Here is a 14,607-nt window from a genome sequence, read left to right as displayed (position 1 = left end):
AGCAACATGTGTAGCATCCCTGTGTGTTGTTTTTGTGTGGTCAAGTGGTTAGTCCACTCTTGTTTGTGTTATGTATGAGGTGACTGCGGTATAGTCTCTCAGTTTTGGTGTAGTTTGGTAGCAGGTGAATAAGTCACCAAGAGCTGTCCCACAACAGGTGTTGGGTGTGAGTTGGTGTCAGGTTGTTACACCATTCATTAGCTCGTGTATGAGAGGACTGTGTTGTATGTGGTCACCCATTGGTTGTGTAGTTTGATTAGAGGTGATTAAGTTACCAAGAGCTGTTCCACGACAGGTGTTGTGTATGAGTGGGTGTGTTGTTAGGCCACTCATTAGGTCGTGTTTGAGTTGGTTATGTGGTACGTGGCCACTCATTATTTGGTTTTGTGCAGTGTTTATTGGCGCATGAATGAGTTATGAGTGCTTGACCCTTGTCTGTGGTGTGCACGTTATTTCCTTGCGCATGGATGAGTTATGCCAGTGCTCGTTCTGTGTATGAGGTGTGCACGATGTTTTCTGGCGAACAAATGAGTTATGTGAGTGCTTGTTCTGTGCCTGAGGTGTGCTTGTTGTTTCCTGGCGCATGAATGAGTTATGGGAGTGCTCGTCCTGTGTTTGAGGTGTGCACGTTGGTAAATGGCGCATGAATGAGTTATGTGGGTGCTTGTTCTGTGCCTGTGGTGGGCTTGTTGTTTCCTGGCGCATGAATGAGTTATGTGAGTGCTCGTCCTGTGTTTGAGGTGTGCACGTTGGTAAATGGCGCACGAATGAGTTATGTGAGTGCTCGTTCTGTGTCTGAGGTGTGCACGTTGTCTCCTGATATATCTAGTGTTATGGTTTGTTCCTGTGTGTCTTGCTTGTTGTACTGGTCTGGCCAACTGGTATGATTGGTGGCATATGGGCTTGTTGGTGTTCGTTGTTGGTTAGTTGTTTATTTCAGGAAGCAACGTGACGCTCTGCTCAGATTGTAGTGTGCGAGATGAGATGTTATATTACGTTTTAGCATGTATCAGTATGGGATGTGACCGGATGTATCTTCTTGTGTCAGTTTGATGATCGTGTCACTGGTTGTGATGTGAGGTATGAGGAAGTGTATCGTATATTGATTATATTGCATATTTTTCATTTGTGCAGTGTTTAAAATTTATTGAATGCATTGACCATATGTACTGGCCGAATTGTCTATAATTTACTGACCATATGTACTAGACATGTTGTCAATGTTTTATTTAATTCCCCATAGAAGGGAGATATGTTGTATCTTATGTCTTCCTGCTGCTCAGCTAGAATGCATGTGTTATGGAATGTTGGATGAATGGAATGTTAGAGGTTTGTGAATGCCATTTGGGTGAGGGCTGAGCAGCAGGACAGCTGCTCCTGATGGGGTTTTCTTGTTATCTTTTTATCTTATCAACATCTTAACTTAATAAAGCAACTTACTTAATTTACATGGAAGTACCGGCATCATTTTGATTACTTCACACTGCAAGGTTAATAAAGCAATTAGTGCTGAGCCTAATAAACATAGATCAGTACCTGCACCTTCCCGCCCCTCTCTTCACACAGCTTTGCTCTTGTGTCTTCACCCACCTCCACAGAGAACCATGCTCACTCACAGGTGTACGCACACTTCTCTACTGGGGATTGCCAAGTAGACAGACAAATACACAACTAACAAGCAGACACATCTCAGTCTTGAAACTGTAAAGTAGAGACACCCAAACGGATCTGATAATAGGAAATATAATGCAGACAAATAGTCAGACACTCAGCTTTCACCCCCCTTCGATCTCAAATGTTCAAGCTTGTACCTCTGAAACACCACACTGCATTCTAAAAGCCAGGAAGTACTTAGGGGTATGAGGCATTAAAATATGTTTAAATAAATACAACAATTACTTTTTCATCAACATATTGCACGTTTTATAAAATGGTGCCCTGTTACACAGTCAATACAGGTACAACCGTGAAATTCTTCCTATTTCCTGCCCATTCTTTGCAACAGGGTTATACAAAATCACTGCTCAAACACTGGCAAATATGAAACATTATGCAATTGTATCAGGATCACACCTTGCATCAATGGGGAACTGAGATGGTGGTGCCTCTATTTGTGACTGAATAACATCTATCCCAAATTACACCGAACCGTAAAATGAAACAGCGTTTAATAAGCATGCAGCGCTGGCGTTCCTTTCACACTCCTCAATGTCCATCGCCGAAGGAGTATTTTTTCTGAAACTACGCTGTACCCAGGCATTCTGCAAGGTCTTGCTGCAAATAACAATCGCCTCAGCGTTCTGTGTGACTCACTGGCCAAATCTCCAGCCACAAGCCAAGACGGACCTCCTAAGAGCAGAAAGACTCTGACTCTGCATCCTGCTGCAAAATGCAGAGTAATAAAACAATAAGCCCCGACGCACCAACACCGAAAACTAATCTGAAGGTGGAGAAGCGCTAACTCCAGTTGTGGATTCAAAAGCCTGCGTTTATACACAACCGGGCTTTCTTTCATAACACCACCATCCCCTCTTCTCCACCCACCTCCGATTCATACGGCGTCAGTGCATTATCCCGCCTCTTCAAAATCAATTTAACAACCAAAGTTGTGTGTTGAAGTGAATGGCTGTTTCGCATCAAACAATGTAGTCAAAAACTTGAAGCATTTTGACAAATCCCAGCACATTTATAATTACTTGCACACTCCCAATTAACACTATGTGACCTTTAACACGATTATGTATGTAACTAAGAGTTTAAAACATATGACCTTTCACATGCTAAAACCAGGCCAGGAAACATCACAGTGATGGCTGGAAAGTTTCTAATAAAATAGCGAAATTTGGCAGGGACAAAATTAAAAACTCCATACACATAAATCCCTTCCCAAATCGTAAAACAACTCCTCTTACATATGTTGCTACTACCTGGCATTACACTTCGGTATAGGCCTGAAGGTAAACTACAGCCTTTAATATTGTTTCTACTGTTTACATGGTGTGACGATTTATCAAATATCTACAGAAGCCTTCAGTGACAAGTGCAATGGCAAACAAGCGGACACGCATGCCATCTTTGACAGGTCCTTACATAACACGTTCAGACATGCCCACCGTCTCCTTGGGTAATCACTGGCAATTGTCGTGAGGAAGCTGGAAAGATCAACAAGTTTACTTATTCCGTGGAAAGATTGAGGTGCTTCATTGCAACATCAACTGAAGAGTTCTATAACTCAGGCAGAAGTTAATGCTGGGACTACACTGTACAACAATTTGTTCCAATAAGTAGTTGTGCGAATTAGCGAGGCCAACACATAGCGTTGCACTGAAGGCTCGATCCGGTTCCTGGCTCGGCTCGATTAACTCTTAACTTTATTGTAATGCGTTTTGTTAATTACTAAGGTTCTGGGTGGCTAACTGCAAATCGCACATTCTCACTGCAAGTTTTGTAGGAAAACATTCTTCCATGAACTGGGAGGTCTGTAAACTAAAAAAACAATGTGGACAGTGTGCAATGTTGGAGAGTTGTTGTATGAAAGCTGGACCATAACTGCATGGAGCAGGATAAATAAAATATAGAGCCCATATAACCTTGAAACTTTTGAACTTGAAATCTGTAACCTGCGATAAATGGCAAAAGTTCTCGTAACTGTCATCTGGCAGCGGGCATATGGAAGTGTATAATTGTGATGGATAATCCCCGACAGAAGCTTTTCCCCTAGTCTACACTTTTCCTAGTGTGAAGTTGTTTTTAATGTATGCATATGAAACGTATTTTCTCGGATATGGGCCTACATGTTAGGAAAAGCAAACCAATTTAAAAACAGCAAGCTACCAAGATTTTAATCTGGGCTCCATTTTTGTATTACTGAGGGAGGCCGCCCAGTCAGGAACACATTAACATAACAATTACCTTTTACTCATATTACAAGTGTAAAGAAGACTGCAAAACGCATTTTGTGCGGACTAAAATCACTTTCCCTAGAGTGGAGCTCTGCAGATTCGTTTGTAATGCCCAGCATAAGTCAGCAGTCTAGTGCTGAAGCCTGTATCTACAGTTAACAGCCACCTACCACTGATGTCACTGGTCATGTGACACAGCATCAATAAGAGGCCGAGCGCACGTGCTCTGGGCCAGTTGCACCATACCTCCAGTATGTCCTGCGTCAGTGTGTGAGTGCTTGCCAGCATGAGGGCCTAGGGCCCACCACAGCCCTTTACAATGGCGACGAGGGTTTAGCTGTGCCCATGCGTGCCAGCTAAGTGAAAAACGCCAAGAAGAAAAAGGGGAAGAGAATGCTGCTCGCCTGAGAGCACCCCCTAGGAACAACAGATCCGGCTGCCGAGAGGCCCGTGCGGCGTGTGTCGAGTCCCGGGCCTAGAGAAGAAGGAGGAGGTGACCGGGAGCTCACCCGCACCTCTCCAGCCTGCCGTAGTCCGCCCTCCCGTGGCGATACCCTGAAAAGACAAAGAAGCCATCGCGGTGCCCACCCGCGGAAGAACAGGCCCGTAGGCCGAAGGTGAGCCCGGACATATGTGCAAACCAAAAGCGGAGCCCACCCGCTATGAGCCACGAACATTTAATGTGCCCCCTGAAATGCGAGCGGCGCTGAATATTGGCCCCGTAATTAAGACAAGGCTCGCGGAGCCCACTGGCGGCCTGCCTGCAGCGACGCGGCGTCGGCCGCTATTGCCCTGTCATTGAAGCAAGGCTCGCTGTGCCCACCCGAGGCCTGTGTGAAGTGCGGCGGCGGGGTGAAAAACCTCAGCGTAGAGCGCCCGCAGCGTGAGGATAGCTGCCGGGCGCCCAAACATTCCAAGCGGAGCCCACCCGCAAAGCGCTATCACACCCACCCCTCGCCGCGTGTGGCTGCGGCGGTGGGGGAAGGGAAAGGTGAGAAACTCTACCAAAGGAGCCCGCAGCTTGAGGAGAGCTGCCAGACTCTATGTGAAGTAAGCGGAGCCCACCCGCGATCGCAAGGAGCAGCGCTGTCATCCCCACCCCGCACACCGTGTGACCTGAGAGGCTGCTGCGGGCAGGGAAACCGAGAAGAAAGATGACACCTTCAATGAAATGCCCGTAAAGCGGCAAGCGATTAAGCGAATGAAAAGCCCCCCCAAGCCATTACAATTACAACCCACCAGGAGGGGAAAGTACGGACGACTGACGGGAAGGACTCCTCCGTTGCATGTGTTGCGAAGGGGCCATCCGATGTGGTGTTCCGCCCACAGGCAAATGAACAGTGGCCTAGGCACTAGAGGTGCGATGATTGATGCAGCACCAGCACCGTCGGTTATCCAGACAGACTGTAGCAGAAGCGATTAATGCCCAGAAAAGGGGGGGTGTGAGATTCTGTGAGGCGGCTGGAGACAGCAACCACCTCGAGCTGCACTCCGGCTCCTCTGCCCCAACGACCCCTGCGAGAGCAAAGCGGTAAAACGAACACCGTGGAACCGAGAGAGGTCAGAAAACGAAGCAGAACAGCAGACTGCCATCTAGTGGCCTTTTAGGAACACTGCAGTGAAGGGGATCAGCCAGCTTACAGATAAGCCTGCAGCAAGGAGAGTGATCACTGCAGCTTTGCCCTAGCAGCCCCCAAGTGTGCCACAGAACAGCAGACTCCCCGCATAGGACAGCAGCAGCCAGGCTAAATACCACAAAAAGCAACAAGCCTACGACAAGCCAGATAAACACACAGCCAAAACTACGTGACCCCGAAAGTGATGCCCAGAGACTGATAGAGAACCACCTGCTGGCAGGTGGCTACTCGCAAGAAGAGAGAAATGCGCCACAAAGCACAAGGAAGGTTTACAGTAAAAGATTACGAAGGGCAGCAACCTGCCCGCCGTCACGTCCAAAGAAGTTTACAAGCCATCACACCACCGAGGAAGAGAAAAGGTAAATGCGCAGCAGCGCGCCAGAAGCACAAAAGAGCGTGAAGACAACCCCAAGAAAGCACCAGAAACCCCAGAAGCGCGACAGGAGTGCAGCGACTCCTCACAAGATATTCAAGAGAACGCGTGACAAGTGCGCCCACAAGAAGATCACAAGAATCGCAACTAGCACCAAACAGAAGAAGCAAGACCAGAAGAACCTTAACGGAGTGGTGACGCAACCCTCCAGAAGCAAACACCCAAGAAGCATCTACACCACGCCAGAAGAGAAGACAGCGATGCCTAGTGGCCACAGGCCATCGCTGCAACAAAATGGCGAAAGTAGAAACACCCCACACAAACCGACAATGGTTCTAGAACCCAGCACCAGGAAGTGCGAAAGCGCATGACGTAAATACGCAGCAGTGCGGACAGCACTAGCCCAAAGCAGCAAGTCACAAAGAAGACACAAAGAGTGCACCCAGTTGCGCACCAAAGCAATCAAACAGAGATGAAAAGAAAATGGTTGCGCAGTCAACCCGCAGCATTGAAAAATCCGCACAGCAGCAACATGACCACTCAGCATGGTCACCAAGCACCAAGAAGCTCAGCACCATGAATCTTACCTGCCAGACCTCGGCAGAAGGGACCAGCACGAGGTCCAAGAAGTTCCGACAAGGTGCGGTCCGAGGACCTGGACCCACGAACTTCAACCACACAAATTAATGAAAGCGATAGGAAGAAGATGTGAAGGTCATGACGCTAACCCTGGAAGTGAGTGACAAGAAGACAGTGTCCTAGAACTAGGACAAGACCAGGAAGACACGTGCAGAGTGCGCGCGCTGCATGGGGAAGCCTGGCCAGAGAAGATGAAGAAAAGGGGACCAGGGTACATCGCAAGAAGAGGAGAAGAGAAGAAGAAAGATCAGAGTGGCATGCCGCCACCGAAGAAAGGAAGAAAAGAAGAAAGGAGAAAGAACAGAGTGGCCACCGCCACTAAGAAGGAAGAAGTAATCAGAGTGGCACGACTGTCAGGTTAAGAAGAAGGAAGTAAGAACAGAGTGGCCGCCGCCACTAAGAAAAGAAGAAAGAAGCCACCCCTGCGTAAAGAAGGAAAGGGACAGGCACTGGAACACCTGAGTGCAATGGAAGACAAGCCTGGCAAGAGCACAGGCAGTGCAAACCAAAGACAACCACCTACGAGCCATCCATCCACATGGCGATCGCAGAAGAGAGCAAGCTAGACTGTTGGCGACATCTACTTCTGGGGTTTGAGCGGAAGATTGGATGGCGAGACTACTCAGGCCTCTGGAAGTTGAGGACCTGACCTACCTCGCACCAGCCCGTGGCAAACCAGAATCAGAGACCTCGAGAGACTCTGGTGGCAGCAAGTCCCGCACGAGAGACAGACCTACAGATGCACGTCTGCAGGACCCAAGGGGATGAAAGCCTCGCAAGCAATGAGAAGAGTCGACAACTCAACCCTCAGGTGGAACTAGGACACAACGGTGAGGTTCGTGGAGCGCCCTGCTCACGGCCCGAAGGCTATGGTGGAGCAACACGACCAAAAACACCAGTCCAGTGGAAGCCTGGCAAAGAGGTCCTCTCGGACATCTGGTGAGAGAGGAATACCGGCGAGAGGGGCATCCTAGTGAGAGGGATGTGTGCACCTACTCTACTCACCTGCCAAGAGTCAACACTAAAGCCTGCCCAGAAAAGATCACGAAGACAGAAGAGAGAACAAAACCAGAAGACTGGTGACACCTGGGTCATCCAGTTATCTCTCGTCACCAACGGAGTGAAGCAAAGGCAGGGCTGAGAACAGCAGACAGACAGCACAGACAAAGAGTGAACCCGCCGAACAACTGCGAACCGTGCCACCGAGAACTATTAGTCCTGAACACAAGAACTATACTGCCTGCGGCTGGTAAGCAGCCAAAGAGACTCATTTTGAAAGCGCAAGTCCAATGTTATTTTCTGCGTTTTCTTTCCCCCACAGGTTTTTGGACTTTTTCTGTTTTTTCTGTAATTTTTAACTAATTTGGGGAGGGATGTAATGCCCAGCATAAGTCAGCAGTCTAGTGCTGATGCCCGTATCTACAGTTAACACCCACCCACCCACCACTGATGTCACTGGTTATGTGACACAGCATCAATAAAAGAGGCCGAGCGCACGTGCTCTGGGCCAGTTGCACCATACCTCCAGTGTGTCCTGCGTCAGTGCATGAATGCCTGCCAGCATGAGGGCCTAGGGCCCACCACAGCCCTTTACAGTTGACATTGTGCACTGTTGACTATAGCATGGAAGCATTAAAAAACATCATTTTATGTGTGCACGTGACGTGAAACATCTTCACTTAAAACCTTTCTATTTAGTACGTTATTGTACCAGAACCTTGTCTCTAGCCTAAACTTAGTGACATCAGAGCTCACCTTTTATTAATGTGATGGGGTGCGTTCGCTGGAGTTGCCTGCTGCTTGCCTCCCTGCCTGGCCACAGCCGAATGTGATGACATTTTCCACAAGATAAAGACAGTCCCAGCTCTTGCAATTCCCGCGGTCGTGGGGGTCATGGGTCATGTGAGTCTAAAATGATTTACTGCAGAGCACTCCGAAGGCTTAGCCACTTTTGCATTTTGGACACTGTACGGTTGTCCTTGGGCATTTCAAACTTCAAACTGAGCAGGGGAGGCAGAAAAATTAATCCAGCAAACGTGGAAATGTAATATTGGCAAGGAATCGAAAATAAAATAACACGCAGGTTGCATTGGATCCATTGCAAAAAGTTAATTTATCACAAATTGAAATTAAATGTTTTGATTTAATTCTGGAGATATTTCTGAAGTTTGATGCAGTTAACCGTTCCAGCACCAATTTTAAGCAATGACCATGGGCAATTTATTACACCTTCATATTTCATGTTCAAGTAGAGAGGTGTGCTTTTGTTAATGCAAAGTGTGAGCATGTGCTATTGACTTTCATCTCCTGAAGACTCGGGCGAATGTGGAAAACTGCGAGGAAAACAAAAACGTGTTTGGTGGAATTATTACATTGATCTCAGCCACTGGAAATTATTAAGAGGGGTCAGAAAACTGCTTCTTGAGCTTGCTCTTAAACACGTGTGATTTACGTAAAATAAAACGGTAACCTCACTGCTGGGAAGTAATGTAAAAACACAGTAACAAATCAGAGTTACACCACTTTTCAAAAATAAGGAATGTACTAACAAGGTATTTGTGAGTGACAATACAAGTCAGGTTTTGTAAAATAACATCTCAAGTGAAAGGTGAAAAATAACCACAGAAAACTGTGCAGAGAGACCCTATGAAAAACACACGGACTCGAGGAAGGCTAGTGAAGGAATGAAACACTCCTTGACGCAGACGCATGTCGCCCGGGGGCCGGGAGGTTAAAATAACCTTTTTTTTTAACTTACCAGGCCCGCGCCGCCTCTGCTCCGGGGTCCAGGTCACGTTGCTGTTGGCGCCTACAGGAACATCCACCGATCCCTCTCCGCCATTTCTGGTGCTGCAGCAGCGCCAGGATTGCCTTAGGGCACAGTTACTCTCTGCCCACCCAGCCCATTAGGAGAACAAAGTTTGAGCCTTTGCTCAACCCTCACTCTTCTAATGGGCATGCGCCAGCCAGAGCTGGCACTAGTGCGCATGAGTGGGCACGGAGGAAAAATTCGTCCTCCGTCCCCACTCATGCGCACTTGTGCTGCTGCCCCTGGTCTGACAATGCCTGTCAGTAAGCATGACGTCGGGCCGCCCACCCCCTTCAGACTCTGAAGCGGGTGGGCCGCCCGACATCATGCTAACTGACAGGCATTGTCAGTTCAGTTCTCCCTCGGCATCTTAGACTGAACTTAAGTAAACTAAGAGTTTACTTAAGTTCACAAAAGCCGAGGAATCTGCGGGCGCGGGCGGCTGGTGGGGCAACGCCCCAGCGCCCTTAATGGACGCACCGCCACTGCTATCAGCACGAAGATTTGTTATCCACAGAAATGTTCTGATTTGCGTAGCTGTCTGCCGGAACACTCATCACCAAAAGATATTAAAACATGCAAATTTGCGAGTAAAACATATACCATAAAGCGGTTCATAAATGGGCCCACTGCCACTACATCACCCTCATCCCCATCCTTGCTTAACCTTACGAAATGAAAGAAAAAGAGCCCCAGCAAACCTGGTAGAGCCACTATAGCAATACAGGGACTTAATTTCAACAAGTTTCTGCCGGAACGCTCAGCAACAAAAGGTATTAAAACATGCACATCTTTGGATAATACATATACCATGCCATGGAGCGCTTTATAAACTGACCCAGTGGCACTACATCACCTTTACTAGCTACACATGTCCACGTTACAAATGTCTGTCTTATAATCAGCAACATACCCACCTCCATCTCCCCCACCCTGCCCTTTCTTAACCTTATGAAATCACTAAACGAGCCCCAGCACTCCCGTTAGCGCCACTATAGCCATACACAGACTTAATTTCAACAGGTGTCTGGCGGAATGCTCACCAGCAAAAGGTATTAAAACCTGCAATTTTGCAAGTAAAACATACACCATACCATAAGGCGGTTTATAAATAGTCCCAGTACCACTACAATACGTCCACACCTGCCCTTGCTTAACTTTACACAATAAAAGAAAGAGCCCCAGCAAACTGGAAGCCCACTATAGCCATATAGAGGCTTAATTTCAACAGATGTCTCCCGAAACGCTCATCAGCAAAACGTATTAGAACATGCAAATTTGCGGGTAAAACATATGCCATGCCATAGGGCGCTTTATAAATGGTCCCAGTGGTACTACATCACATTTAGCAGCTAGACATCTGCACGTTACTAAAGTCTGTGTTTTAATCACCAACATACCCACCTCCCCCACCCCCCCTTGCCCTTGCTTAACCATACGAAATCAAACCGAAACCCTGACCATTCCTAGTATCGCCACTATACCCATACACGAGGTTCATTTTAACAGGTGTCTTCCGGAGCGCTTATCATCAAAAAGTATGTAAGCATGCACATTGGCGGGTAAAACATAAACCATCCCACAGCACGGTTTATAAATGGGCCCAGTGGCACTACACCACCTTTTCTAGCTCAAGCTAGACATCTGTATGTTACAAAAGTCGTTTAAACACTATGTAGAGCAGAGTTCTTCAATCTGTGGGGTGCGCCCCCCTGGGGGGGCGAGACATCATCCCAGGGGGGGCGTGCACTCCACTCAATTTGACCTTTGTTTCCTGAAAGGATGGGCATGACGTGCCCATTCTTTTGTCTGGTTAACTCTCCCAGGAGGGGGTTAATTCAGAGCTGACAGCTTCAGCTGCAGTCGGAGGCAAGGAGTATCGTCTGCTAAAACCGAAGACATGCTTTCAGCAGAGGAAACTCCTTGCCTCCCACTGCAGCTGAAGCATTTCACCTCTATGAATTAACCCCCTCCTGGGAGAGTTAGCTCTTCCCAGAATGGAGAAAAAGTGTCCAGAAGTTTAAGGCATGGGCAAAGTGGGCTCTGGCCCAGGGCCCCAGCCTTTCAAAGGGTGTGGGAGTGGAGGGCGGGAGGTGAGGGGGGTTGAAAGAGCCAGCTCTGTCATACAGTCTTGCCTCATGACCTTGAATCATTTTTAAATACAATGTTGTAAATAGCGTTTTTCTATCATTCATTTTTAATGTGTAAAAGTCTATTACAGACATTTTGCAGACAAAATGTGTTTTATGAGTCATGCGACATTCATATACAAAGTTTATTTTAGATCAATGCGTGACCTCATATATGAGAAATGGAAGGGTGTAACAGATTATTTGCAGTAATATTAGTGAACTGCTGTTGTGTTACATACTGAAAACACGCATCACTATCCCTGAATATCCGATGTACACACATTTAGTATTTGACCCAAAAAGGCATGAAAGAGCTGAGACTGAATCATAAAATCAAAGCTGGTCTGAACAGGGGCCCCAAAAATACATTTTGCCCACAGGCCCCAAAATCCTTAAAACATCCCTGAAAGTTGCTTTTAAAATGATACAGGCAGGCGCGCAAAATGCCAGCCAGCCATGTGTTGTTTAAACAGCTTGCAAATTGCTAAATATGGTTATAAATAAGAAGTATGTATTCATTTGTAATGAGACTGTTCTACCTTTGGTCCCCATTTATTATCAGTCATGGATCATTCATGCAGCTCTAGAAAACAATTAAAAGTTCTATCTATTTATATTTGCTGTTCAAAGTATGCACAGACAAGTGCTGAAAATACAACTTTAGGTGGCTGCTTATTTTTATACCATCTGTGACATCAAAATAATGAGCTGGCAACCCTAATCATAAGACTGGAAGTTTGTTGGGGGATCAGCACATTATTTATTTTCTCCACCCTGATCCCTGGTTACTACCATAATAGCAATAGTTTAACACATTTGAAACCCTACGCTGCCTTCAATAACATGCTGAGTTACTTCAAGTGTCTGGGAATGCACCCTGCATTCAGACCACTCACTCCTCATTCTCGCCCTTCACTTTCACTCTCACCCAGCACTCACACTGATCCCGATGCACTCACACCATTCAGCCACTTACCCTCCACTAACAGTGATCACTGCACTCACAGCGATCACAGTGCGCTCTCACTGATCACCATGCACTCACACCATTCATCCGCTCACCCTGCACTTACACTGATTACCATGCATTCACACCATTCACCCATTTACCCTCCACTCACAGTGATTACTCTGCACTCACAATGCACTTGCGTTGTTCACCCTGTAGTCACACGAGCACACTACTCAGACTGCACTAGTGTCAGTTCACTCACCTGTCCCCCTCACTGCTCAGTCTGCAATCTCACTCCAATAAGCCCACCAATAACCATGCATTCATTTGTCCCACTCTGCACTAACATGGGCACCCAAATTCATATGGTCGCCTCACTCATCCCTGTACACAAGTATGGGCATGTCATGCCCAATTAACGTTTTCGTCCTAAATTACGAAAGGAGACATCTAAATGCACTACAATCCAGCCTTCCAGGGGCCCCTTGATAGAGACAGTTCTATTTTTGCCCTGATGGACTGGAATAATTGCTAAACAGATTCTTGCAAATACCGTTTTGTTTAATTTCTTTTTCATGTAATTGATGTGAGGGAGTCTATTACTATTTGCAGAGAAATGTGTTTGTTTCATGCAACAACCATAAAGTTAACCATAAAAAAGTTAGATCCAAGCAGGTCCTCACATATGAGAAATTGGAGGATATCACAGATATTATTCACTGTAAAATTAGTGCGCGGCTGCTTTGTTACCACAGTGAAAACACATCACTATCTCTGAATATTAGATGTAAACGCTTTTAGAATTTCGACTACAATGCCTGTGCACCGTTAGTAGCCTGGCTAAATAGGGTATGGTAGAGCTGAAAATAAATCATTTAAACTCAAACTTGTACTGAACAGGGGCCCCCAAAATTGTTTCGGCCCAGGGCACCCAAAATCCCTAACATGTCCCTGCCATCACAAAGTCTGTCAGACAACATTACTCTGAAGTAAACTAGACAACATCATTAATTTATTACTAGTTCTATTTTATTTAAACATACGCCTGAAGTGTCCCAAACCCCCACTACTTCAGGCAAGCAACTTATCGTACCACTAAGGAATTCTCAATAAGGTGTTTGTTCAGCGCCTTCTCTGTGGACTTTCAACTGTCTTCGGATCCATAACTGGTTGGTGGGCAATTATCCGATTATAATGATGCCTAAAATGTTTGTTAATGATTTCTAGAGAAGTTTCTCGTGTACCAGCTCTGAGCTAGGGAGTGCTCAAAACATCTGACAACACTGTCTCCCTTACAGTCTCTGTCTTGGCTGAAAATGTCTGCAGAATATTCAGCTTTGGGAGAAACTGCAATCAAAACTCTCTTGCCTTTCAGCTCGTCCTATTTATGTGAGATTGGGTTCTCCGAACTTGCGGTATTAAAGACTAAGTACCGTTCAAGACTGGATGTGGAGCACAACCTGAGGATGGCAGTAGCAAAAATCCATCCTCAGTTTGACCGTCTCTGAAAAACAGGAACACCTGTCACATTTATGTTGGTGTTGTTATCAATCCAGGTCATGTGTAAAACAAAGCATCCTAGTAAAAAACAATTTGCACACATTTTGTCTTGGAAAGTGATATTTTGAGCTGTGTAATAAGCCTCTGTCATTTCACCACACCCACTCGCAAACCTGCAGTTTACTAAACACTCTTATTGTATTGAATGTTACTCGCTGAATATGCCCGGAATGAGCGCGTAGCGGTCGAGTCAAGAAATTTCTGTCAGGTGGTGGGGGGGACCAATATCTAAAAAAAATCAGCTGTGGGGCTCAACCTACAAAAGTTTGAAGACCTCTGCTGTAGAGTGTATAGCAGGAGATGGGGAGAGAAAACAAAGTTGTCATTCCCAAACTTTTGATATACCGCCTCTTTACTCTATGTATATTAAGGACATTCAATGGAATGAAAAAATTGACGACTGTCTCAAAAGGGATAGTGAAGCTGAGCACCAGTAAAACCCGGACCACTTAAACACCTACGTATATTCAGCACAGGGACACAACCTGACAATTAGTATCACTTATAATCACATGTAGTTTACGAATGTCAAGAAAGCCATACGGAAAATATACTGAACATTTTCATTTCTTTTTTATCTTTCACACTTTTATAAAACATCTC

The sequence above is a fragment of the Lissotriton vulgaris genome, chromosome 7, assembly GCF_964263255.1.
Source record: "Lissotriton vulgaris chromosome 7, aLisVul1.2, whole genome shotgun sequence".
NCBI lineage: Eukaryota > Metazoa > Chordata > Amphibia > Caudata > Salamandridae > Lissotriton > Lissotriton vulgaris.
Note: the sequence above shows the minus strand (reverse complement) of the source record.